Here is a 27,515-nt window from a genome sequence, read left to right on the forward strand (position 1 = left end):
TGTCTCTTTAACTTTATTGGGGTACCGTCTGCCCAAAGACCTCATTCACTGAGGTGAAGATAAAGCTTTTCAGGGAATGAGCACAACCACCTCCCCACCTATTTCGGGGAAACATTTAGAGTGACCTGCTGTTGCACAAGAAGTAGACCTGCAAGAGTCCCATGTAACCTTGCTGACTAGAAAGGACAGGAAAGGAACACCTCTTTCCCACGTGACCTAATGCAAGGTCTCAAAGAACAGGAAGGAACTGCTGTTTCGAAATCATGCCTGCTGCCGGAACAATTGCCAGCCCTAAAAGTCTCCCTGGCAAACTTCCTGGTTGGGAAGGTTAAATGACAAGCACACATTCCCTCAGAGAGCCAGGGATGAGTCTTACAGTACTCCAAAGATGACACTATAGTATTTAACAGTGTTTCTGCCCCCTCCCCCTAGTCTTGTTTGATGGGCCCCAGTGACAAATAAGACCCACTCCAAACCTTCTTTAAAGACATTGTTAAAACATGAACATTGCTGTAAAGATAATTGCCTGCAGTCCCCTGCCTTCTTACCCAGAGTGCTCCTTTCATGCAAAGGTTGGTGTACTCTGCTTATTCTTTTAAAGGGATAAGTTGCTAGTGTTTCTTAATGTTTTAATTTTTATTTGTTCGTATTTTTAAAGCGCACAACAGCCCGTGGGCATCCTGGCGCTGATACAGAGAAGACAAGCTTGCTGGTTACAGTAGAGCGCAAAAGTGGTTACATATATATTTGCATTACAGAGATGTGGTTACAAATACATTTGCATTACAGGACAGTTTTGCGAAATGAAGTGTAGAAGTTACCTGAAGTGATACAATCAATCTAAGGTGAGAGGTGAGGTGGAAGATGTGAGGAGAGTTATGTAAATAGTGTGGTTTTGAGTGATTTGCGAAAGGAGAACAGTGAGGGTTCTGCTCTGAGCGGGTTAGGAAGGGCATTCCATAGTTTGGGTCCAATGTATGGGAAGCCGATGCCACCGGCTTTGGCTCTTCTGATGGTGGGTATGCGGAGTTGGTTAGCATGATGGCTTCTTTTGTGTTTACATTTTTTGTTTTATTAAAGGCTCCTAGTTTTTATAGAACTTTGGACATTTCTTTTAGTTGGGTACAACATGCTGGTGTTTTGTAGGCGTCCTTGCTGTGTCACACCCCTCTTGAAGAGAAAACCCGTCCTCATCCTATGCTACCTTAAAGAGTCAAAGGAGGTGTACCATCCATACTGTGCCTGTTTCACCTATATGATTGAGATCACTGCTGATCTGATAGCGTTGTAGTAGCAGGTTAGAAACCACTGCTCATTCCTGTACTCTTGCAAAGTAATAATTATTTCGTCAGAAGCACCATTTAGAGGTTTGTGCCAGAGGCAATGGCTAGTATGGGAAACCAACCAACTTTGGAAGGTACGGCCATCGTGAGCTGCCGGATAGTGGTATTCAATCTGTGCTACAAGGATTCTTGTTTTTGCCTGGCAAAAAGTATAGAACCGCACAGGACTTCTTGATACAAACCCAGTTTAAGGCTGTGAGAGTGCAGGGTGAGAATAGATGATGTAATGTAGTGAGAGCGAAGGAGCAAATAGGAAAGGGATAGGGAGTGTGGGTTGGAAGGGGAAATATGAAAGTGTATTTGGAAGCAAAGGAGGGACTGGGAGAAGTACATTTGAAGTTAACTACCTGAGTACCTACTACCTCGTGCGTGTGTGAAAGCAAAAGGGTGGGTTGAATTCCAGTGAGTTAAGGAAAGGAAAGGGCGAGCAGCCTTATGGTTGGGTCCAATAGGTCTGAAACATGTGTGAAACCACACAAAGCAAGTTGCAGCAAGCCCCAGTAAACAAAGTGAACATCAGAAGAACATAGGCTCTGGGCTGCGCCTCCAGCCAGGAAACCCAAATGCTCAAATATAGACATAGATGCATACGCACACACACGGGTCACCAGAGGACTTTCAGTCACAGGAAAACCACGGTTCTCGTTCAGGAAATACATGTCATTGAATTCTGGGAGTTGTAGAAGTGGGCAAAATGTAACCCATCAAATTAAATAAAGCAATCCATAAATAAAGATTGCAGTAATGCTGTGGGATACATGGACAACTTATGTCCCAAGGACATGGAGCCCTCCAGTCATCCCAACATACTCTGATGAAAGCTGAGCTGGGATTGGGACAAAATTGGCAGCAACTGCAATGTCAACTATACTCACTTGTGGAGTCAGAAAAATACAATATTAAGGCTGTTACACCATGCAAAGGAAAATACACTGACACAGGCTTGTAAAGATTCCCAGAATCTTTATTACAAAACTGAACAGTATCGGACAAAGTACACAAATAGCTATTTGGCTGTCAATACATCACAGAGACCACCAGCAGGGTTCAATGTGAGCAGTGAGCAGAATTTGCTAGCTGGACATCAGCGTATTTATACAGTTTGTTATAATGATGTCCAGCCTCTTACAAGTTAATTATACACTGGGCTAGGGTCGCGCCAGGTTCGTTTCCTAATTTACATATCTTGTGCATACGGTTTACTTTTAAATACATTTACTATAAAACATTATTATTCTCTAATTTAACGTTACACTCTTTACATATTGCTTTAATACTGATCAAACACATGTTTCGCATGTCGTATTTGGATAGCATTATTGTTCTTGTATACTTGTAGGTTAACATTGCTAATTCAAGTAATCCCCTGATCCCGAGGTCAACAAAGGACAAGGTCTACATGACCCTAACATGTAGCCTGAACGCAGGTTGGACATTAACCCTCCTACAGAGGTTGAAGAGGTTAAGGCAAGAACAAGAGCACACGAGACGGCCATTTTAGACTACAGGGTGACTTTGTACAATAAACTAAAATGGCGGTTCTAACCTATAATGGAGGCTCGATTCACTTGAGGTCACGACCTTGTAATACGGATTTCCTCGCAAAGCGACTGGGCATAGGCCAACATATATAATGAGGACGAAACAATATTATATCATTTCTAACAAAATCTCCTTTTGGCCTATGCCAAGCGCTAAACTACCTTCAATCACTTTGCGACTAACTTCAACATCTATACATCCCGAATCATTGTCTGACATATCTATTGCCATTAGATCAGACACCAGAGTTTCTTTTAGCACATACTCTTTGGAAACCTTCTCTGGGGCGTATATTTTATGCCCTAATACACTTGTTGCTTGCGCGCAACATCCCCCTAATACTGAGCATATACCAGGGAGACACTGTATACAACAGCAAAGAAACAGAAAACTTCCCAAGATAATCAGCAGGGCCGAAAACAACTTCCATCCCCATGACCGTAGGAGGTCCCAAAACCATGCACTAAATTCCCAGTTTCCCTCAGGAACATGTACTTCTGAATTAAGAACATGTAGATTTTGGATAGCCCTAAAGATCGTCGGAGAGGAGTCTGGTACATAAACGCAGCAAGCGGACCCAAATAATTTACATACTCCTCCACGCTCAGCCAGAATGACATCTAATGCCATCAGGTTCTGAAGAGCCACTAATCTTATCGCTTTCTGTTCTAACTACATATTATAGAGTATGTCAGTGGTCCGATTGATGGTTCTCTCCAATACTCTCGCTAGTCATCTAATATCTTCTGAATTCCGTAATTTGGCCAAAGAATGGCACAAAGGATTTCATGATATCTCCTAGAGTTTGCGCTGGAGTATCCCCTTTCACACCTTGTCGTGGACGAGTTTTCGAAAAAACATTTGCAGTACTGGCAATAAATACCCCAGGTAGTAAAATCCCTAAATAGCAGGTTCCTTGCCAATCCCTGGGCAACCATGGAAATGCCACATCACCGCAAACAAAATAGACAGGTTCGCCTACGTACAGAGGTCTGTTCTCACTAGTCAAATTCGCAACGTTGGCGCACTTTCTAAAATTACCCATTGACCGTGTTCCATTCCTCTGTATGCAGAAGGATACTGAATCGGAGCTATGGTTAACAGAATAAGATGGATGCGTGTCATCCATATTGCCTAAAGGAGCCATTTTGAAAGAGATTAAAGACTGAAAAGGACGAGACAATCTATCAGAGGGCCTAACAGAAGCAACATTTGGCTTACTTCTATTTGCAAAAAGCGAGCATCCCAGGGGCATCAAAACATGTTTTTCAAAACTATTTAAATTTGTACCATCAAAGTTCCCTGAGATGCTGTCATTCCATCGGCCAAAGAATAGTGCTCTAAGAGAAGCGTAACAGGCAGTTGTCAAAGGTAAAGGAAGAATATACCAACCTAGCCCCTTATCCCCATGTTGCGGTAGATGTGAACAGATCCAACAATTGGTTCTATTTAAAATTGCATGAGTGGCATTCATAATTAACAAAAGGGTATTATTCTGATAGTTCCGTCTATGCGAAGAATCTCTAGGCGATAAAGTATGCAATTGCACGGAAGGAGTGGGGATAACAGATACATTTTCAATAGGTAAAAAGTCCTCTGGCGGATATGCTTCCTCCAGATACCATAACCCAAAACCAACAGTTACTAAAAATCCAGTAATTATCACAAAAAGGCAACAATACACTTTGGGGTCCCCTTACATGCTTAATCATTGTCTCTGCTAGTCACATATTTATTTAAAAGTTCGGTATGAGCGGTAGCGGGTGCAGGCATTGTAGTCTTCAACCAAAAACACCAATTGTTAGTTTGCTGGCGACTCCAGTCACGTGACTTCTTAATGTCTTTCCCACAATCCTTAGCCAACAGAATCTTCCCGTACAGTCAGGCCAAAAGACAAGCCCTCAAATGTTTTTTTTCCAATCGCACAGTGAGACCATGCTGTACGTTTACTTCCTTGGACGCAAATTATATATTTCACAGTTTCTGGTGAGAACAAAGTGTTGTCACTTCCTCCTGGAAGTGGCGAATGAACGGAAATGGGATCAGAGAAGGATTGATCCAGAAGTTCCACTGTTGGGGAGTGCGGAGACAAGATGGCCGTTTTGTCTGGCCTTGCAGATTCTGGAGCGGTCTCCGATTCTCCCCTGTTGGCTGTTACTGTTTCAGGCACGCTAGTTACAGCAGTGGGAAGGGATTCTGTATCTTCTGTATCGTATGGCACGGGCTGTGGGATCCGTTTGGTGTGCATCGCATGGATCCAGTTCTTACGAATCGCTACCCGCACAGCAGTCTGAGTGACTACGAGGACTTGGTATGGACCCCTCCACCGAGGTGCAAGGCAAGACGACCTCTCAAAAACCTTCGTGAGGATCCAGTCCCCCAGTCGTAGACTATGACCTGGACCCTCGTACCGTACAGGTAATGCCTCTCGCACCTGGTGATAAATTGAAAACAGATTCTTAGTCAACTGGTTACAGTAATCTGAAAGAAGCACATTTTCCATATCCCACAAAGAATTGCTTTTTGGCAAACCCCAAATATTAGCAGGTCTCCCCATTACCACCTCAAAGGGAGAGAGCCCAGTCTTAGTTTGAGGGGTTGTTCTCATCGACAGCAACATGATCGGTAAGGCGTCCGGCCATTTTAACTTGGTGCCAGCACACGTCTTAGCGAGCTTGTTCTTTATAATGCCGTTATGCCTTTCCACTAATCCAGCACTTTGGGCATGTCTGGCCGAATGGAACCGTTTATCAATCTGTAATCCTTTGCAAATTTATAGGATTACAGTAGCGATAAAGTGTGGCCCATTATCCGACCAGATGACTCTCGGCAGCCCGAACCTAGGAAAAAACTCTTTCAACAGAGTTTTTGCCGTGGTTATGGCCGTTGCATCTCTAACCGGGAAGGCCTCAACCCACTTACTAAAGGCACAAATGACAACCAACACATATTTAAGATTGTTACAACGTTCCATTTCAATAAAATCAAAGTGAATAACCTCAAACGGGACAGAAGGTGGAGCGAAACTTCCTCTAGGAGTCGAGGTACCTTTTCCTACATTGTGCTGCAAGCAGACCATGCACCCTTGGACAAAACGCTGCGCAGTTTTGAAAATCTTATCATTGGCCCATACACTGTGTAGCATTTTAGTCAATTCACGCGCACAAACATGTGTCGGACCGTGAGCCATAATAACCATCATTGTAATGTAGGCGTCAGGGAGTAACCATTTTCCTTCAATATTGTCCACCCAACACCCATCATCATCCAGTCTCCCTGCACCCTCGATCCATCTCTTAGTTTCCTCTATGGTAGCATCTGCTTGAATGTCTTTTACAGCATCGATACTTTCATCCAAAGTGCAAATATTTACAGTTTCTCTTACAGCATACATTTCTGAACTGGAATCAGTGGCAGTTTGTTTAGCTATCTGACCAGCGAAAGCATTCCCTTTTCCTACACCATCTGTAACCTTTTGATGTGCTGAACATTTTATAATAGCGAACTGAACAGGGAGTGTGAGTGCTGAAAGTAATTGCACTATTAAAGTGCCATGCTGAATTTTCCTTCCGTGCGAGGTCAAGAAACCTCATTCTTTCCAAAGTCTACCGAAGTTGTGGACCACCCCAAAATCATACTGACTATCAGTATATATATTTACTGTAAGCTCTTCAGAAAGTTCACAAGCTCGAGTTAACGCTATAATTTCTGCAGCCTGCGCGGAATTATGCATAATTCTTTTGGTTTCCACAATTGTGTTTAAAGTAGTGACGGCATAAGCAGCCGTGGATGTACCGTTCGGAAGTTTAAAACAAGAGCCATCACAAAATAGCTCTCCTTGTGGGCTATTCAAAGGCGTGTCTTTGAGATCGATTCTGCCTTTAGTCTCTTGTTCTGTCACATAAAGGCAATCGTGTGACGTTTCGTCACCATCAACAGTGTCTTGCGGGACAGGTAAAAGTTCAGCCGGATTTAATACACAACACCTCTGAATTTGAATGTGGGGGGCAAACAAGATTAGTTCATATCTTGTCAATCGTGCAGAAGTGAGGTTTTGCGTTTGAGTTCTATTCAATAAAATATCTACAGAGTGAGGTACCATTAGGGTTAATGCATGACCCAGGACCATTCCCTCACTCTGTTTTACAGACGCAGCAGCAGCCGCAACAGCTCTCAAACATCTCGGCAAAGCGCATGCAACAGGATCAAAGGCGGATGAGAAATAGCCGCATGGCCTATTCTTCCCTCCATGTTCCTGCGTTAACACAGCCAAAGCACATCCATCACGTTCATGTACATATAACACAAAGGCCTTTTCATAATTCGGAGTTCCTAAAACCGGCGCTGAACACAGCGCGGATTTGAGCAAATCAAATGCTGTCTGGTGTTCCAAAGTCCATGGCAATGGCAAAGAAATGCCCTTCTTTGTCAAAGCCAGTATTGGTTTAATCGTTAACGAAAAGTTAGGGATCCACAATCTACAGTAAGAAGCCATACCTATCAGGGTTCTAACTTCCTTCTGCGTATTTGGGACAGACATGCCAGAAATAGTCTTTATTCGTTCAGGTGTCAACCGTCTTCCCTCCTTTGACAGGAGGTAGCCTAAATAGGCAACCTCCTGACAACAATATTGGAATTTTTTAAGTGAAGCTTTGTTGCATTGTTTTGCTAGATGACAAAGCAACAACACAGTGCCTTCTTTACAGGCGCTCTCAGAATCAGCAGCCAAGAGGAGATCATCTCATACTGTAGTAATGTGCAAGTAGTAGGCAACTTGAGAGTATTGAGCTGCTCTTTCAATACCCTACTATAAATACTTGGACTCTCAGTGTACCCTTGTGGTGCATGAGTGAATGTAAACGAGCGTCCACCTAGGGTAAACGCGAACAAATACCTGCTATCCTTGTGTATGGGAATACTGAAAAACACGTTTTTAAGATCAACAACGCTAAAATGAGTGGCAGAAGCCGGAATCATGGTTAGTATCGTTGTAACATCAGGTACAATAGGAAATTGAGGAGCCACAATTTTGTTAATAGCACGTAAATCAATTATAAAACGAAAGGGAATCGCATTATCACCTTTTTTGTATACTGGCAAAATGGGGCTGTTACATAGGCTACCCGTAATTTCCTCAATTACTCCACGATGCACAAAATCAGAAACTATACATTTCAAAGCCTGCTTGCCTTCAACTGAGATCTTATATTGCGGGATGCGAGGCAATTTTATTCCATGTTTCAAAATAATTTTAACAGGTTCAATTTGAAGAATGCCCACATCATTATCATCAATTGCCCATAAGCATTCTGGAACATTACTGAATTCTGGCGGTAAAGGTTGAGTCAAAAACTGAGAGGCGAGTGATTGCTGAGGTGAAATTGTTAACCGAACTCTGTCCGGAGAACAATGTATTACTACATGCAATGCCTTCAACAAATGTAGCCCCAGCAAGTTCTCCCCACAGTTTGTGGTAAATAGAAATGGACACTGTTCTGTGAAGGGACCCAGTGTTATAGGTACCGGCAAAGAGACCGGACAAACTACAGGTGTGCCTGAAAGCCGTACGGAAACGTTGGACTGCCCTGACAGGGGAATATTTGGAACACGTGAATGATCAATGGAACATTTCTGTGCTCCCGTATCTACTAAAAATAGATGCTTCCTATTTCCCACCGCCATCTCAACGTAGGGGCCTTTCTGATTAACGGGAATAGGCATAGGTTCCAAATTGTGCTTCGGGAGATTCTAGCGAAACAGAATATTATCAAAAGGAAGTTCTTCAGAGAGGTACGCGGCAGAAGGGTAATCAAAAATGTTTCTATTATCCACATTTGAAACTTGCTTATCTTGTGAAGGAGGTTGCTGTGATTCTGGTGCAAACTGACCTATGCCAGGGCCCCCTGCACTTGGGCGACCTCTGGATCGTCTACCCATGTTCCCAAATTACCTTTGCTGCAAGGTCGTACATTGTGCGCGCCAGTGGCCTTCCTGCCGACAATAGGCACACTGGTTAATGGTTACCGGAGCCAAAGGTGCACTTCCCTGTGGAAAGTACTGACCTCTAAATTGATTACCCCCTCTAGGTCTTCTAACAATCTGTTGTAATAAAACTTTTGTTTTTAGGTCACCTTTTTTTTCTCAAGTTTTTCCTTTTCAGTATTTACACGATTTTCATAATACTGAGCATACTGAGCCATATGCAGTACTTCTGATTGAGACTTCGCCTGCCAAGCGCTTTCAGAAGCCCTGACTCTGTGCCTAAGTCTTGTCCACTGAAATCTGAAAATACCTGCTCGAACCGATTGAAGAAATCGGTAGCACCCTCACACTTTCCTTGGACACAGGCCGTAAACTTGTCCCAAATGCTCAACTTTCGGGACAAATGTCGGAGGGACCTCTCTCATAGGCAACTGAGAAGTAGGCAGCTCCGAACGCTTACTAAGCAACAGAGCCAAATCAAGCGCTAGGGCAGTCAAAGAAGTATCAATCGAAAAAGCTCTCTTATAAACACTCAACAATTCTGTGGGACAACAAATCTTTCTTTTTACACACTCATTCTGCAGGTACTCTACCATCACCTGTATCACCTTCTTTTGCATTTCTAACGTATACTGACTATATGTGTCATATACTTCATCTGGAGTTATCGACATATCCGAAATCGATCTTATCGCATCCTTTATACAAATTTGCGCTTCCTCACCTTTTAATTTACGGCGAGGAGAAAACCGTTTCTGTAAGTACATAATACCTAAACTACCACCATCTGCTTCCTCGTTCCGTAACCCTTCCAACTCCTTCTTATACTCAAAAATACTCTCAACATGCTCATATACCTTCTCTGCAGTATCTCTGGACAACGCTAAGGCGTTCGAATCCCGTAACCCCTGTGGGAAATCTTCATCGTTTAATCTATTCCACATTATACTCAAATGAGTCCCTAATCCTTCAATAAAAACATTTTTCTCAGGAATACCTTTTAAATTTTCGAGTGTGGAAAAAACATCAGCTTGTTCACCCTTCTCCATACAATGTTTAGCCCACGCAATCAATTCATTCTTTTTGTCTGGGGACACAGCATTACGAGTCACAACCCTTGGTCTCGCTCCCTGGTCTACTACAAGCGATGCAGAATCACTTGGAAGAAGAAGAGTAGGCACATTCTGAATATCAACAGGTGGAGGCAAGGGGGCAGGCAAAGGAGCGACAGCTGGAAGAACAACAGGAAGAACAGCAGGGAGGACCAGAGGAACTATAGGAGGGGGAACAACAACGGGAAGGGGCAAAGCGCCGGGAGGAGGGACGTACGGAGGTGACGCGGAGGCATCGAGCCTTCGTTCATGCAAAAGTTTATTAACCAATTCATCTGACGTATGAAAATCTTTTGAAGGATAGATTTTCTGAATGCCTAATTGAAATGCCCTGTCCGTGTTCCTAACTGACTCTAATTGTTTATTTTGGTCATATAACCATGCTTTTTCGACACTTGTCATATGTCTATGCATATGTTTCTCTCTACTCTTTTGTTGCTGCAAGGCTTCTGTTTTCCAACTGTGCAATGCGTCAAATGCTGCAGGTCTAGCCTTTTTCTTTACCAATACAGACTCTAGATATTCTATACGAGGGATTTCAAAACTACCATTGGTTGGACACCGAAGATTAGAATTATGTCTGTCTGTCTGTGCCAAATGTCATTGAATGCTACACTACCAAAGCCTTTCTTACAGTACATAGTACATGCCGGCGACCCCTCCTGTGGTGCGTGACGGCTATCTTCCAAAGATTGTCTGTCGCTGCGGAATAATGCCCCAAAGCAAGCAGACAATTTCCCAGGCATATCAAAGTTCTGGTGTTACCTGGTCAATTAATTGTGCTCGCGAGTACAATGGGCCAAATTCAAATTGTCAGGGTTAAATTAAGAATCGGGACACGATTCACCTGACCAAAGGACTGGGAGGCCCGATCGGGTTACTAAGGACAATGCTAAGGACCCACGTGTCTGGTGATTTTCGGCAAATTTACCCACCTCGATATATGGACCCTCGTCAAGACGTCGTCTTGGGCTACAGCTCACCGTTCAGGGATCGGATTGTGCAGTTTTGTCGAGGAATTCGCTTCTCATCTAGAGTGGCCGTTTCTGTTGGCACCGTCCGATCCCGGTCCGATAGCCGAGCCAACCTTCAACGAGACAAAGTCGATCTTGAGGGTCCCTATTCGGGCGCCGTCTGTGGAATCAGAAAAATACAATATTAAGGCTGTTACACCATGCAAAGGAAAATACTCCGACACAGGCTTGTAAAGATTCCCAGAATCTTTATTACAAAACTGAACAGTATCGGACAAAGTACACAAATAGCTATTTGGCTGTCAATACATCACAGAGACCACCAACAGGGTTCAATGTGAGAAGTGAGCAGAATTTACTAGCTGGACATCAGCGTATTTATACAGTTTGTTATAATGATGTCCAGCCTCTTACAAGTTAATTATACACTGGGCTAGGGTCACGCCAGGTTCGTTTCCTAATTTACATATCTCGTGCATGCAGTTTACTTTTAAATACATTTACTATAAAACATTATTATTCTCTAATTTAACGTTACACTCTTTACATATTGCTTTAATACTGATCAAACAAATGTTTCGCATATCGTATTTGGATAGCATTATTGTTCTTGTATACTTGTAGGTTAACATTGCTAATTCAAGTAATCCCCTGATCCCGAGGTCAACAAAGGACAAGGTCTACATGACCCTAACATGTAGCCTGAAGGCAGTTTGGACATTAACCCTCCTACAGAGGTTGAAGAGGTTGAGGCAAGAACAAGAGCACACGAGACAGCCATTTTAGACTACAGGGTGACTTTGTACAATAAACTAAAATGGTGGTTCTAACCTAAAATGGAGGCTCGATTCACTTGAGGTCACGACCTTGTAATACGGATTTCCTCGCAAAGCGACTGGGCATAGATCAACATATATAATGAGAACGAAACAATATTATATCAGTTCTAACACACTCAGTGTGCCAATTGTTTATTTCCACCTTCCAATGTATATCACTGCAAAACATGGGGTACACAGTTAGGTGGGATCTCAGCAATGCATCAGTACAATTCAGAGATGCCAGGATTCACAGTAGATAGACATGAGCACAACGTTTTAGATCACCAGTCTAACAAATAGGATTTCATGTTTCCACAATCCAATCAGTCAAAAACTTAACTTCAGGACAACACATCTGATAAACAGACATTTAACAAAAAATGAGAGTAAAATAGTATTTCATCTCATTGTAGTTGCACAAAAAAAGTGTAATCCAAATTTAAAAAAATAGCATTAACATTCTTTCAAAGATCCTATGAATAAAATGCAAAGTGAAAAAGTCAAAACAAATAATTAAATAACATGTCCAATTAATCATTTGTTCTCCAAACACGTTTTCTCACAAAGTGTCAAGCACATTCCACAGTTATTCTAATTAAAATTCAGATTAAGTGAAAGTGCTGCATTATCACTTTCAAAACCGGATAGATACTAATATTATCATCAGATTTTCAATGAGAAACAGTTATAACAAAGTAATCAATAGTAAATGTACCTTGATGTCCAATTAACAGAAGGTTACCATGTGAAAATATATTTCACACCCCATTCATAAAGGATGTTATGGAACATGTGCACCTACTGTCAATAAGATGTGAAATGGCAATCCGCTTTGCTTTGCCTTCATGGTGATCAGATAAAGTTTAGGGTTATCTGTACCTAACTTAAAATTAAAACCCCCACACTTATCAATGGGAGTTTTTGGAAATTATCCAATATAACGAGGGTTACAACAATTAATTTCATACCCTTTGGTAGAAAAAAGGTCATATTAATTACCTGTACATTGGTTGAATTAAGTATTATTACAATCGTAGTGGAACGTTTAAGATTCATAAAAAGAAGTCCCCCGAAATTCCTGTCCATCTTCTTCAGAATAGCCTGACTGCAAATTGAAAAATATCTGTCGAAGTGGAACAGTAACAATGCCCACATTTCTTGTAGTGAAATAATGCTATAACAATTACATTCATTCATTGTCCTTGGCTCCGAAAGTTTATCTACCACCCCATCGATGTTACAGAATAGCAATGATAAATGGTTATATGAAATGTTTTTAGCTATGTTAGGCTGATGATCAACCAGAGGATATTAAATATTGCAGTACACAAAGTCACCATCAGAAATTGACACAGTATGTTGTCAATCCACCTCACAGAATGTAGTCACAGGGGTTAGACAATTTGGAACAGTAATTTAGAAAATGTCAATATTTAAGTCCCTTATTGTTGAAAAGGAAACTTCACTATAACCATTCACTTGGGCATGTTCAATCTTCGCTACAGGTGATTAAAAGTAGAGAATTAGTAACAACCCAATATTAAATTTGTTAGATCATGGCGTTCATGTCTCAGTGGAAGGACATACATGACCGGTAACAGGCCGCCAGCTGCTCTCCCACTGGGCCATGAAATTAATTTGCACCCCGGGGTTCAATCTCTGAAGGGAAAAAAAGAAGCAAAGATGGCTGCCGCAATAGGGCAATGGGACTGTTATGAATCCTGTGGAGTCATCTCTGATCCCCAGCCAAAGATCTCCTCCCATGTGGCCAGAGGACGGCAGTCGCTACCTGATCTTGACCCATTATGCGGGAGCATGACATAGGAGGAGATGGCTGTCGGGGAGATGTGGTGACCCCCTTAGGAGAGACACAGGGCCTCATTACACAGATGGCGTTAAGGATTTACCGGTACCAGTAAAATACCGGTACCGGTAAATCCTTACCGCCTTACTACGAGGTCCCTTTGCGGGTTGGGGGATTTAACGCCTGCTTTTTGCAGGCGTTAAAAACCAACCCGCAAAGGGACCCAGGGAGCTAATTACGGTACCGCAATTTGCGGTACCGTAATTAGCGCCTTCCCCATTCCCATTGAGCCCTATGGGCCAAAAATGGGAATGGGGAAGGGCAATGGTGGAAGGGGGAATTACCGCCCCGCCAACCTTGGAATGGGGCGGTAATTCCCCTTTCCGCCAAGGCGGTGACGGTATTTTACCGGCATGAACCATGGCGCTAATAGCGCCATGGTTCTCCGCCATCCGTGTAATGAGGCCCACAGTATTTTTCCCTTAAAGATGAGGAAGACCCTATAATTCCTAAATTCGTAATGACATGTTGCCACTTTTCAAGTCCCTCTCATTGTAGGACCCAAAGAACCCTTTCTGCAAAACAGAAAAGTAACATTCACACCTCAGGTACACATGACTCACATTCAACATCCTTTGTCTCTGATGGAAATCCCATACAAAATCACATTTGAAGTCCTATGAATATTATGGACTCCAACTCCCATAACGCCTCAGGTACTAAGATGAAGACGAGGAAGAATTAGTATGGATGGAAAGGAACCCCAGGCCAAACACGCAGACTAGTTGTTTCAATGGAGAGCAGCTTCACGGGGCATTTAAAAATGGCTTGCACTTTCAATCAAGTGTCGGAGAGAAGAGGAGCAGAGCAGGCGAGGCGGAAAGCAGGACTGCATGAGAACGCAGGCACGCTGGACCGGACCGTGCAGCAGAAAACCAATTTGTACATGTCTCCATAGCTGATAAGCCAATATGGGGGAAGTTGGAACAAGTGTTGCCACAAGCAAATGAACATTGATAAAGAAGTTCAAAGATATAACTTGAACAAGTCTTCATATATGAAATGTCAATACGGGGAAAGTTGGAGCATGTAGTATATAAAGCCAAGAAAGTATAGACAATGCAGGAGTACAACTGTGCCATACTGAATAAGAATAAGAGAAAACTGAAAGAAGTCCCGGTGAAAGAAGTATATCAGGCTGTGAGCCTTTTGGGGGAAAATATACCTGACAGGAGAGTATACCAGTGGATCTATAAAACCCAGAGGGAGATCTCTGGCAGGGGAGTATACCAGGTAATCCTTGTGAAGTATGTGAAAGAAAATAGCATTGTGAATAGATACCAGTAGGAGAGTATACCAGGGGATCTAAGGAACCTACTGAAATGTTCCTGGCAGGTGAGTATACCAGAATGTTATCCTTGAGAAGTTGTCATATTAAAGAGACAGTTATGCCATCTTTAGAACTAAAGATATTGTGTGAAAGAGGTACTTTTGTCATCGTTGGAGTGTTGGTTGTACAAACAAGAACATTGTTTGGAAAAAACACCTTTACCATCCTACCGGAAACATTTCTACTATTCTTAAGAGAACATTATTTGGAAAAAACACTTTCACCATCCTTTCTGAAAATAATCCAGAGGAAGGGAACCCTCCTTTGGATCTAAGGACGTATCTTTGCAAAGCTCGAGCATACATGGACATGAATTGAGGTGTCTCTAACTGCCACCTTAAAGGTCCTTGAATCAGCTAGTTCTAAGGGAGCTATTAATAATATATATGCACGAATGACTGGCATGTTGCCTGAGACAAATGGATTAGCTAATTAACCAATGTTACATTGAAAAAGATTACATAATTTGATTTGGAAACTAGCAGCATGAAAAGTGGGCACAAAGACATATATTGTTTAGCTAGGCCTTTGTTGAAAGCTTGCAACATGAAGATAAGTTTTGAAGGGGTAATGTGGACATGTGACGTTGAGACCAGCTTTATTACATTCTTAAGACATTATGAGGACACAAAAAGCCTAAAAGGGGGACATACCTCATGATCTGGTTTGGGCAGAACCTGCTTGAAATTGGGGCAATGCTAGCAAATATTGTTGAGTGAGGCCTCCTGTTGATTTTTATTTGGCGAGAGCCAGCATCAACACCAGTCACAAAACGTTCCTGAGTACTTTTGCTGACCTGGCAACTATTCAAGTGTTTCATGTTTTGCCCTACAGAACAGAGTGTCAATTCTACATCGTAAACCAACGTCTCTGAGATTTTTTCTGTAAAATGCACAATTTCAAGGAATTATTTAAACATTTTCTAAGGGGACGCACAGACCAAAACCGTATTAGATTAATTCAGGGGCACTGGCTCGGTTAAATTCAGATAAGCATGTGCACCCCTCCATTTTACAAAGGCAGCAGCTGCAACCTCTCTAGACTGTAGTGGTATCATCGAAGAAGGATGCCCATTCAGGAAGCTAATTAGGACTAATTACCTTCTTTGTCTAAACATTTGGTGAAATCAATTTCCCCCATAAAAACAGGACTTTTTCCATAATTCCCAAACTTGGTCTTGTCACGCTGGATACTCCCCAGATATAATACATGCAAAGTGGCCTAATTCTTGGGGACTGCATATGCTTTTTCCGTTTCTGAGTACACAGAAATCAAATGCCTAATGATGCCTGCCATGTTAGTCATGGAGTTCACCATTGCTGGTTTCCTCCATGTGGATGCCCTCACTGCACAAATCACTCAGGCCAAAATCCATGCAACAGCTGCAAGTGCTGCAACCCGTGATCTGCATGGATTTCCATTCCTTTCATCCTTTATTCCAACCACAGGAGAATGAGCCTGTGAGATTGCCTCTTAGTGCTTCTATGCATCCATATTACGCACATCCATTTAAGTTACTTGCATGCATTTTGGGAGTTATAAAACTTCACACACACGCAAACATTGTTGCTGCCTTCAGGGTTGAAAACATGACTGAATGGCGTGCATTGATGACGCATGTATTGCAGATAACTGTATGACCAATATCATTTATTCATTTTATGTTACCGGCTGATACGCATTTTGCTATGTAGAAGAGCTCACGAAGATTGCAAATCAGTAACGCCGCATGCACATAGCAATTCAGATAACGCCTGTACTTAAAACCAGGCATTCTAATGTGCACGCTCATACAAGATGGGAACCGACGTAAATCCTAGAAGATTCTAGAGTCCATGGCTGAAGATATGCATTTTATTGAGAAAGTAGGAATGTGATCAAGTATTCACATAGACTCTTTAATTCAGGGTGCCGATTGGCTTTCTGTCTGCTTTCTGGAATTGCATGAAGTAAAGTGTATGACATGTAACTGTTGGCAGGCTCCCACACTTCCACAACCTATTGCTCTTTCCCACGCGCTCCCCCTGCTTTGTACTAAGTCAGAATTGATGTACGATAGCCATATTCCAAAGAGGACCATTGAGCCAACGCTTCTCAACCCTCTCTTCCAAACGAACGGAATAAAAGATCAGCTTGTGTATTTATTATGATGTATTATCTGAACTAAACATAGTATTGCTACCAAATCTTAACTTCCACCGTTCTGTCAGCAAACCAGATAGCAGACGTGACTGGGCAAGAACACAAAAGAAAAGCTTATCAAAGAATGTGCCCGAGGGAGCTTTCCAGAGAATTCTTAAAGGTCAGATGCAATAATCAGTAAGGCTCCCACCACTGGGAAGTCTGGACGAACAGGAAAGATTCTGTTTGGGGAATGAACGCAGAGTTCACAGTTGCCCGTACACTGCATGGGAGAAAGTGTAGAAGTCTAGCCCCAGGGGAAATGTGAGCCAGATATGCAGACGTGCCTTGGATAAAGGTCACAGTCTTGCACTGGAATCCAGTAGGAAACAGCTTTCAGTGAAAAACTGGAGTCATAGAATCTAATATTATGAAACGCATAAAACAATAGGGGTTTTTAAACGCGGGTAGCTTGAGTTTGCTTTGCAATTTAGGCGACAAGAACGTAGGGAATGTATTTGACATGCACACAATCTAAAATCTTTGACTACATATATGTCAATCGTTTTGCTGCACGGGAATTGATATTAAAATATCTGTACACGTTCTTAACATTTGAATTAAATTTACAATAAAATAACGGACTTTAAAAAAAACTGCTTTTGCAGTGTATTTCTTCATTCCGTAAAGTGCGTCACTTTGAAGATGGCATCTCAATATTGCCCATGTGTAGTGCTATTCAAGCTCGTTGAAGTAAAACGAAAACTTTTTCAAACATGAACTCTCCAACAGAACGATGCTTCCAGTTTGTGCACCTACATGGTCCACCCCTTCATTTTATATGGGTCTTCCTAAAATGTCAGATGCTCCATATCTACTTCACTTTCCCCATGGCCAGCCAATCAGTAGAAGGAAGGATCATTCTTTTGGGGGTGCTTCCATTGCTGGTCATTGGGCCGGCGAGCGATCCAAGATCTGATACCAGATGTGTAGCAGGATCTCGGGATTCTGCCAGAGGCAGCCACTGCAAATCCCATACTCTGTGATGGGTTACTTCGAGGACATATTTTTTTTAAAATAACACCTGCGACGTCATAGAGTAGGGGGTGGAGCAGCTCATTGCCGCCATGAGCGCTTTGCTGGCTCTCCCCCTATGTGTATACAGCAAGACTTTGATATAGGTCACAGCTGCAGGACATGCAAACTGTAACTTCCTCTGGTGACCACGTGCATGTGGTCACCAGAGGAAGTTACAGTCCTCAGCCACAACCCGGTTTATTTATTTATGCACTGTTTGTCGGATACATGGGCCCGGATTATTTATGCAATGTTTGTCTGATGCTTGTATCTGACAAACATTGCATAAATAAATAAAAATACAGGTATACGACAAACATTGCATGAATAAATAAATACCCCTATTAACATTGAAACTATCCCACATGATGCAGCCACCCAACTGCTTTCAGAGGGGAGCTGCAGGCGCTGTGCTTCGTGTAAAAGAAAACGTTGCTAATGGCGAACAGAAATCACCTCGTTTCAATAGTACCCAAGGGGGAGGTTTTTTTTTTTTATAAAATGGGATGCAATTTGTGTATTTTAGATAATATTTACTCAGCAACACAGGCCAAAACTATTAGCCGCATAGTGAAGTAACTCATAACTATTGCCATGGAAGTAGGTAAAAGTGGAATTGATGTATAGTTTGGAAAAGAAGCAGCATGAAAAAATTGTGCTGTTTAAAACTATTATTTTTGACATTTCCTTTGTTCGGAGGTCAACTGCCAGCTCTGCCCCCAAAAACCCTGCCTCCTTGGGCACCTCCCTCGCCCCCAAACTCCGCACCCACCCTGGGCTTTGTGGGATCCCCCACCAAATTATTTCCATTTCCACCACTGTGTGTTTCTTTATGAAACCCAGAACAACCTTAAAGGGTGCTGGGGAGGCACCGCACTGGCAGTGGCTCTGCTTGAGGATGGGAGGATGACCAAGGTCTGTCGGAGGCAGAGTGCCTCAGAGCCAACTTCCTCTGAAGAGGTGAGTCTGGTGATGAGTGGCACATATGTAATATAGGTGGAAATGAACCACCACTGAATGGGGCTGTGAATGGCTTTAATGCCCACTTTATTTGGGGACTAAAATGTCCCAATTTTTCAACCACCCTTCTAAATGGGGCTATAACAAATTGCATATAGGAGTAATGATTAACAAACAATTGCACAACAGTGCCGTATGATCTAACATCACACATTCCTAGTGAGAGCTAAACAACAACTTTTATAGAATAATGATACAGTATTGCAAACAGAAGCACGTGTTAGTGACGTGTTTCATTGTGCTCAGCTGTGCCCAGTTGTGAGTAGTTTGCACTCCTTGGCCACTTATCAATACATTTGCTAAACATTTGAGAACTCCACTATTGATATAAGACATGGCTACATTACCTGTTCTATGTGAAGGAGCCCACATTGTTCTTCAATATTTTTTTAGCCACCTGTGTCTTGCTAGTGGAGAAATACCCAAGTGCACAGAAGTTTGATCATGTCCATTAGAACAGTCTGTCACTGAATTGCTAGTCAACTCTCCTATGAACAAGAGTAGCACTAGGAACCCCAGAAAGGTTTTCCTTATTCTATTTATCCTATTCCATAATTAGAGCGGTGCGGCTGTGATGCTGTCTCTCGCTATGCACAAAAACAAGGGGTCCACATTTTAATTATGCCAACAACAATGTGATAAACATGTGAGTGGTCCTCTTCTGAAAATGAACATGGTGGAATAGCCTGTTCTTTGTGAAAGTGCCCTCTCAGGAGGGTCTACAATTACTTTTTTGACCCTCTACTGACAGCTTGATCATTCTCATTCTCAGTAGAGGGTCTCTTGCATTTTCGGTACATTTTCTGCCTATTTTCCATCCCCTAAAAAAGTACATACGTAGTTTAGTCTTTTTCATTTTGCCTGCGCGTTTGTTGTTTGCATACCCCCATGTGCCCGTTGCGTTGGTTTGTCATTCTTGGTTTTTATTCCTGTAGTTTCGTAGTACTGTAGTGTTGATTTGTGTTATTTCTTCTTCTTTAGGTGTTGGTTCTTTGTGTGTTCCTTGGTTTTGCACAAGCTGCCCACAGATAAACTCTCCTACTCCTTCTCTACCCTAATGTGAAGCACAAACTTATCATAGCTTATTTCTTGTGGAACTTGTGTTGTGTACAGTCACTTAATTCCTGAACATGTCTGATATCTCCTTCGGTCTCCCACAATCACTGGTATTTTCCACAGACCTCTGTGGGTTTGACACAAAAACAAAAGACATGCGGGGCTGTCTCTCAAAATCCCCCAAACTGCTTTGACTCTCGGTAACTACCTCTCCAACGACTCACCTGTTGGCACTTGTGTTGTTCACCCACTTCAAATCACTGAATGAGTACACAGTGTACACCAACCCTACCCTAAATCTAGCTATGATTCCCCAGTCTTTCAGTACTTCTCTCTACCATTCTGCTTACTAAACTATGCTAACTCCACTCTACTTTCTTAACCCTTCCATATGTTTCCCAAGATGCCTCTCTAAAAAACTGCATAAGAATGACAACGAGATACAACTACTTTACACCCCTTTTTAGCTCACAAGTTAGAACATGGTTGAATTTCTGAAAGGGTTCTAGCGCAGTTTCACCTAGTCGATGCCCCTGGAATATGGGTGATTTAAGAGTCTACCAAAAAACTCCATCCAGGACATGGTCAATAGTGTTATAACCTTGAATGTGATCTGGAATACAGGTTACATGAGGAACACGACACATGTATACATGGTTTATATATAATGTGATACTATTGTAACCTTGCTAATGTCTAGAAATAAGAATCAATGTTCGAGTTGCTTTATGTATTTCGAGCTGTAAGAAAACAGACCCTAATGTGGATTAAATCACAAAATCTAAGAACAAAAAATCCAACAAGCTCCAATGCAAAGGAAAGAAAACAGCTATTCAAAGACATGAACAAGGGTCTTTTGTGCTGGTGCTAAAAGAGAGGTAAAGGACTCCTAAGAACATTTTGGACCACTATATCTAATATTTAGTGCAAGCTAATGCAGTGTCCTTCCAGCCTGTGCTGGATAGATAACACATGGGGACCAGCCAATGGGCGCAATCCGCATACATCTGCGACTGGAGCAAGTAATTGGGAAACAAAGGACATTCCAAAACAAAACGGAATTAAGAAAACAGACATAATAAACAAATACAGATGCAACCTGGCTTACCCTAGATGAGAACTGAGTTTATGCATTCAATCCCTCTAATAACAATGACTGAATAGCTCTTTGTTTACACTCCCGGACTACAGACTCCCTAGAATTACCAAATTCAACAAAGGTGCAGAAATTCAATTGAGACTAGAAGGTAATCAGAAAAAAAAAAAAAAAAAAACAGAGCAGACCCTAAGATGAGGAAAGAGTAGGTCAGTCTGGTGATGCAAACCCTGTTTGAAGGTGGCATGGACGAACCACGACAGAATATTTAAATACCAGAGAATCAGAAGCTAAGAATAAAGATTCTTGTCCTCATATCTTTAAGAATTATGTAATTAAGACCACATGCAGAGATGTTGTACACTATGATGAGTGCTATCTGTTTGAAAACCATCCAGTGATATCAGAGTTTTACATTTTGTTTGAATCACCTGCGTGCCCAGGTTTTATAATACATTTAAAAAAATTGATTAAGAGACAAGTTGATAAAGGAAAGGGCACTGTTTTAGAAGCATTCAATGTTAGGCATAGTGGTCCAGAGGTTTCTTAGGGGTCCTTCACCGTTCCTTTAGACATGTTATTCTAGCATCCTCTATGGAAAGAATTCGCATAACTTACGGTAAGCATAGTTTTTCACATGTTCTCTCATTAGAATAACTCTTTAGTATTGTTCGTTTTTTTTTATTGTGTTAACAATACATTTTCATTCGAGGCAGAGAGGTGAACAACCTTGGCAGGCCATCCATTGGTGTGTAAGTGAATTTTGGGCCAAATTGTAGAATCGCAAATGTGACTCTGAATACAAATATTGATATTACAAGTATTTCTTCAAGGAACATTCTGGTTCAGACAGGTGGTGATTGCACAAAGCCACTGGAACATTTATAACAGGAAGCCATTTAAGCATATAATGGCTCAACTCTGTCTTTCTTAAATGCCCTGTGGGGCATTAACATTTAAATTAATTTAAATAAATATTTGGCAAATCCTGTTAGAATGGCCCACATACACTTTAAAATGAGTTCATGGGCATCATTACAAGTGTGTCGTAAAAGGTAAAATAATGTCGAAAAAGAAGTTTCCGGAGCGCACACCTTATTCAAGTTTTTGGTATGCTGTAATTTATTCAATTCCTGAGAATTAGTAGGCGCAGGGGAGAAAAATGCAGCTTTGGCACCAAAAAGTCGACAATATAAAATTACAAAACAATTAAGTGTCAACACTTTCGTCCCTTGCATACTTCATGTACTGACAACAAAGTCAGTGAAATCTTACTGTAGTTCTTTGCAATCTTTAGGATAGCTATTACATGGCCTGCGGTAGCGGCCATGTAGTTATGGTTAAGTTGCTAATCCCATAGGAAGAGCACTTTTTGGGCGGCTTATAACTTCGCTCCCCCTGGAGGTGAAGTGGTGAGGTTTGGTCCGGGGGGGGGCAAAGTTATAGGGGGGTCCAAAATTTTATTTTTTTCCCACAGCCATAATGGGAAAAAACTTTGCTCACGCCTACAGCTCAAATCGCTGGACGGATTTCCACCAAATTTGCGGCAGGAGTGGCGGCTTAGTCCCGAAAGCGTGCTGTTGCTAATTTGGTGTAAATCCGCCCAGTATTTTTTTTTTAAATGACCAAAACATAAGGCAAAAAATGTGATATCTATGTCCAATCTGCGGACACACTTCCCTGTTCGCTCCGTGGAAAGGACACTGATTGGTTAATCGACTTGGGTCATGTCTGTGGACACGCAACGTGTTCGCCAATTGGCTGGACTGAGGCATGAGGTGCATCACATTGTTTCAATGCAATTTTGGGGAGTGTGTTGGTGTGCAAGAGTGCTTGGGGAGGGTTGGGGAGTAAGAGATGGGCCATATACTGCATTTGTTTAGGTGGCAAGCACCCCTAATGTGTTCTCCATGTCCCCGGTCTTCGCGGCTGTCCGCAGACATAATAAATGCACTACCAGCTATTTTACTTTAGTATGATGTTGGTTTTGGGTTGTTAGTAGAGCATTGATTGTAATTAATATCCCCTATAATCAGCCCACATACCACAGTCAAAATGTTTGGTAGCATATGTGTGTTATGCTGCGGTGGTTGTGGCCATGGCCTAGAGTCTTGGGTGCATTCAGCCATGCACCCAAGACTCTAGGCCCTGGCCACAACCACCACAGCATAACACACCCATAGAATCAAACACCCATCAAATATCCACCACCCAAAAGTTTGTGTACTGTTTCATTTGTAGAGTTTGTATGTGAAGTTTGGCTAGGCTATGCAGTTAAGATTGTAAAGTTTGTAACAAGGACTGCGTCATAAGATACCCTTGGAAGTAAACATTTTGGATTGTGGTGTATGAGTGTGTACATTTTCTTTGAGATCTAATGGTAAATAAACTACTTTGCCACAAATGCCTTTCACTAATTCAGAGGGAGGTAATGTTGCTATTTTTGGTTGAAGGCATATTATTGCTTGAAATGGGTGCACTGTTTGAATTATGATGCTTTCGTATACATTTAGTTGTTGCAGGGGTTTTGGTAGTGGGAATAATTCCAAGTTAGTTGTGATAGCACGTGAAGGTGTTTGGTTGTTGTCAAGTTTTGCAGTGCAGTAATTGCAAAGTATTAAGGGGTCAGTAATTCCGTATTTGTTTTCTGCTATAAGGTAGAGAGCTAAATGGAACCATCTGGAATCTTCATTGTCTTCTATTTTGTACGTTATGTCTACAGTTTTTGTGCTACTTTTATAAAAAGTGCTGCGGCAACACACACACATTGTTTGGTACTTCAGCTGAGGTACTTTTAAACTTTAGCATTTCTTTTTTGTATGTGTTTAATAGAAGGTTGCTATTTGTACAGTAGTTGCTAGTTTGTTGTAAAGCTAATGCATTTCGTAAGTGGCTTTCACTTCCAAAATATTTTCTCTGGATATGCTCTATTTCTTCAAGTAGTTGTTTGGCTGTACCATGTAGAAGAATGTTATTTAAATTGGCTAGTGAATGATGTGTTGATATCATTTTGATATGATGGAAGGTGCTTTTGCAAATAGGTCCTGAAATGCAGGCTAATTAATGTCCTTGTAGTCCTGTGTATTTGCGCACTGGACAGGCATCCATATTTTGTAGTGGTTTCATTTTCAATTTGTCTTTGCTTTTTACATACTGATTGAGGAACTGGCATAAAGATTTGAAATTTGTTTTGCCAATGTTACACATTGATGTGCAAGCCATTTGTAGACTGGACATTTTGGTTCAGTAGAATGGAGAGGTGATACTGCGTTTTCTGGGGAGATTTTTGTGAGCAGAGTTTCTTGTTTCAAATGGTGATATTAAGTTTTTCTTACCCTCGTCCACTGCTATGTATGGCTATTGGGTGTGTTTACTTTTGTTACATGCTTCTTCATTAAAATATGGTTCTGTGCTCGTGGTGTGACTCCATTCACCTCCGCAGATGTTTAAGAAGCTATTTTTGTTGATATTCCATTTATTTAGAAGTCTTTTTTACACTTTAGTATTTAGTTTTGTTAGTGGTTTCATTCTGTTTAAAACTAAAATAAATATCTTCCTTTTGAGAAGGATAGCACTGTCTATGAGAGCTTCTAGGATTAATTTTCTACGGTAGGCTTTAAGGGTTGTGCATGATTTCTCTCCTGTTTTTATAAGGTTCTGAAGGACTCTGTGGTGGAACATTTTTTGTAAAAAAATGTTTTGGTATGGTTACTTGCCACTACATCAAGATTTATAGGTGCCACGTTAGCAGTAGTGGTAGCTGAAGTCTTGTTAATCACTTTCTGTTTCGTTTTACATTTAAGTTTCTGTACTGGAAGCTTGTTTTGTTTCGCTTAATGATTATATTAGCTGTTTTGTTTAAACTTTTTGTACAAAATCTGCTAGAGATGGATGCTTATTTTGGAAACTTTAACTATGATTTGCTCTACTTCTGCGTTGCTTTCTACAGAGTTGCTTTTTGGTAGGCATTCTTTGGGGTCTGTTGGAGAAAAAAAAAGTGTGGGTTGGGCTGTTGTGCAGTGTATACGTGCTTTGTGCATGAGTGTCTGAGTATGATGGTAAGGATGATTGTGGAGGTGTGTGATTGTGCAATGGGCAGCTACATCAAGTTGGAAAGGCTATTGTATTTTTGTGTTACTATACTGGGCTTCAGATGACAATATAAAGTATGCAACTGGTAAGGGGAAGCACTAATACTACATCTAACTGGAAAGGGTTAATACACTTCTTTGTTCTACAATACTAAAATGCTAGTGTGTTTGAGTAACATTTAGAACATTATGTTAGTTTTGTGCTTACTTTTTTGTATGGAAAGAGTAGGTTTCTTCTAAGTCCTTGTTCATACTTCAGACGCTGCTGCTTTTCAGGAGAGTAGTCTTCACTGCAATTGTAAAAGAAAGAAGTTAGTGAATATGTGTGTTTATAGCACTTTTGTTAATGTAGACATTGTTTTTTCTGTTTTTGTAGTAGTAGTGTTTTCTTACAACTGAGCATAGTATGCATATGCACTTTCCTTTGCCTATGTGCATCCTGTATATTTTATTTAGAATCTGTTAGTTGAATATGTTTTACAAATGAGTATAATGGTAAACGTATAGAGCACACTTGTTTTTTTAATGTTATGTTATTGGATGGTAAGAGATAGAAAAATAATAATATGAATTTTTACAGGGTAAATGGCAGAGATTGTACAGAAAAGCATGCAATGTATGCATTTGTGAAGGTGTGGGAAATAAAGCAGAAGGATTTCAAATAGAGGCAGTGGTTTTGTTTGAGATGGGAGCCTTTCTAATGATATTGTCTTTGTGTGTGCTTGAATGAAGATGCATGTACTCATCCTGGCTGCGTGTCATTTTATAACACACTGGACAGCCTTTTTCATAATTATAGTGTTATTTCTCCCATCTTTTAATATGAAATAAAACATTTTTAGATAGCTGTGTGAGTAAACAAAAATTTGGAGAGCAGACAGGTTTGCAATTGATACTTCGTTATAGCAGATGGGAGAAATGATAGTAAGTTCATTTTACAGTTTTTACAGGGTAAGTGGCAGTTACTCTGTTCATATGTATTCCTAGAAGAGCTGTACATGTACTGTGTAGAAAATGCTCATACCTGTAGTCTGTGTTCATGCCTTTGGATGTGCATGAATCTGCAAGTAGAAATCTTGGGGAATTTTATAGTAGTTGTTGCTGTATGTCCGTTGCAGTGACAGCTGAATTGTACTGATAGTGATCAATAGTACATCTAAAGTGCTGATCTGTGATGATAGAGTTAGATGTAGAGTTCTTGGATGTGATTGGTGGATGACTGTGTGACTGCTTAAAAGTAGCCAATGAGGAAATGGTGCAGAGAGTGAATTGGAAAGGGTAGAAGGGCTGCCCCAGTGTTATGCGCTCCGCAGACACCGCGGCTGTCGGTGGACAGGGCATGCCACATCCAGGGTTTCTCAGCAAATGCAGCATAGAAAGGGGACTGTAGGGATCAACCAATCAGATGTTGAGGTTGTGGTTTGTGTTGAAAGAAGCTGTGTGTAGTGAAGATGGCAGAGGTGGAGAAAGTCAGGGTGTTGTTGGTTGGAGATATGTGTGTGCATGGTTTGGAGCAGTATGCTAAATGTAGGAATGTCGCAAACAATTTTAATGTTAAAGGAGTGGAGGTGGTGTGGAGCACTGTGCCTGGTTTCAATGTGCAGGGAATTGTACAAGTTTGTGGAGATATGGGCAGGGTAAACATTCAAGTTGTTTTGCACTGTGGTGCTTTGCATTTGGGGTATGTCAGTGCCCCTACATTGTTGGCAGATTTGGAACACTTGATTCAGGCAGTAATGAAAATACTTCCAAATGCCAAGGGTTTTTTTTCTGGTTTAGTACCTAGGGCAATATGGGACAATAGTTTTGTTTTTTGTCTTCAGCAGGTGGAGAGAGGAAGATGTAGGGTGGGCTTTATTGAGGTAGGTTGTAGACCTTCTCATTCTCTGGTTTACAGTAATGTTGGTATCATTATATTTGACCCATCCACACTTCTTTTTCATATATGCAGTGTAGTGACCTGCATTGGTTGTAGCTCCTGCGTGGTAGATTATACCTACTGTTGTGAAGGTTTTCTTACCAAGGCGATTGTTTACCATGTGTGAATCCAGTTAGCTTGCAGTTGTTATTGGTACCATCTGCATTA

General features: G+C 41.4%; 1 protein-coding gene across 1 annotated transcript in view; it reads right to left on the bottom strand.

Annotated features, from left to right (window-relative positions):
* The window catches only part of LOC138514670 (serine/threonine-protein phosphatase 6 regulatory ankyrin repeat subunit C-like), a 1,495,665-nt gene that overhangs the window by 1,308,453 nt on the left and 159,697 nt on the right, over positions 1-27,515 (bottom strand). The window lies entirely within an intron of this gene.

Source organism: Ambystoma mexicanum, chromosome 12 (genome assembly GCF_040938575.1).
Source record: "Ambystoma mexicanum isolate Mex_15411 chromosome 12, UKY_AmexF1_1, whole genome shotgun sequence".
Lineage (NCBI taxonomy): Eukaryota > Metazoa > Chordata > Amphibia > Caudata > Ambystomatidae > Ambystoma > Ambystoma mexicanum.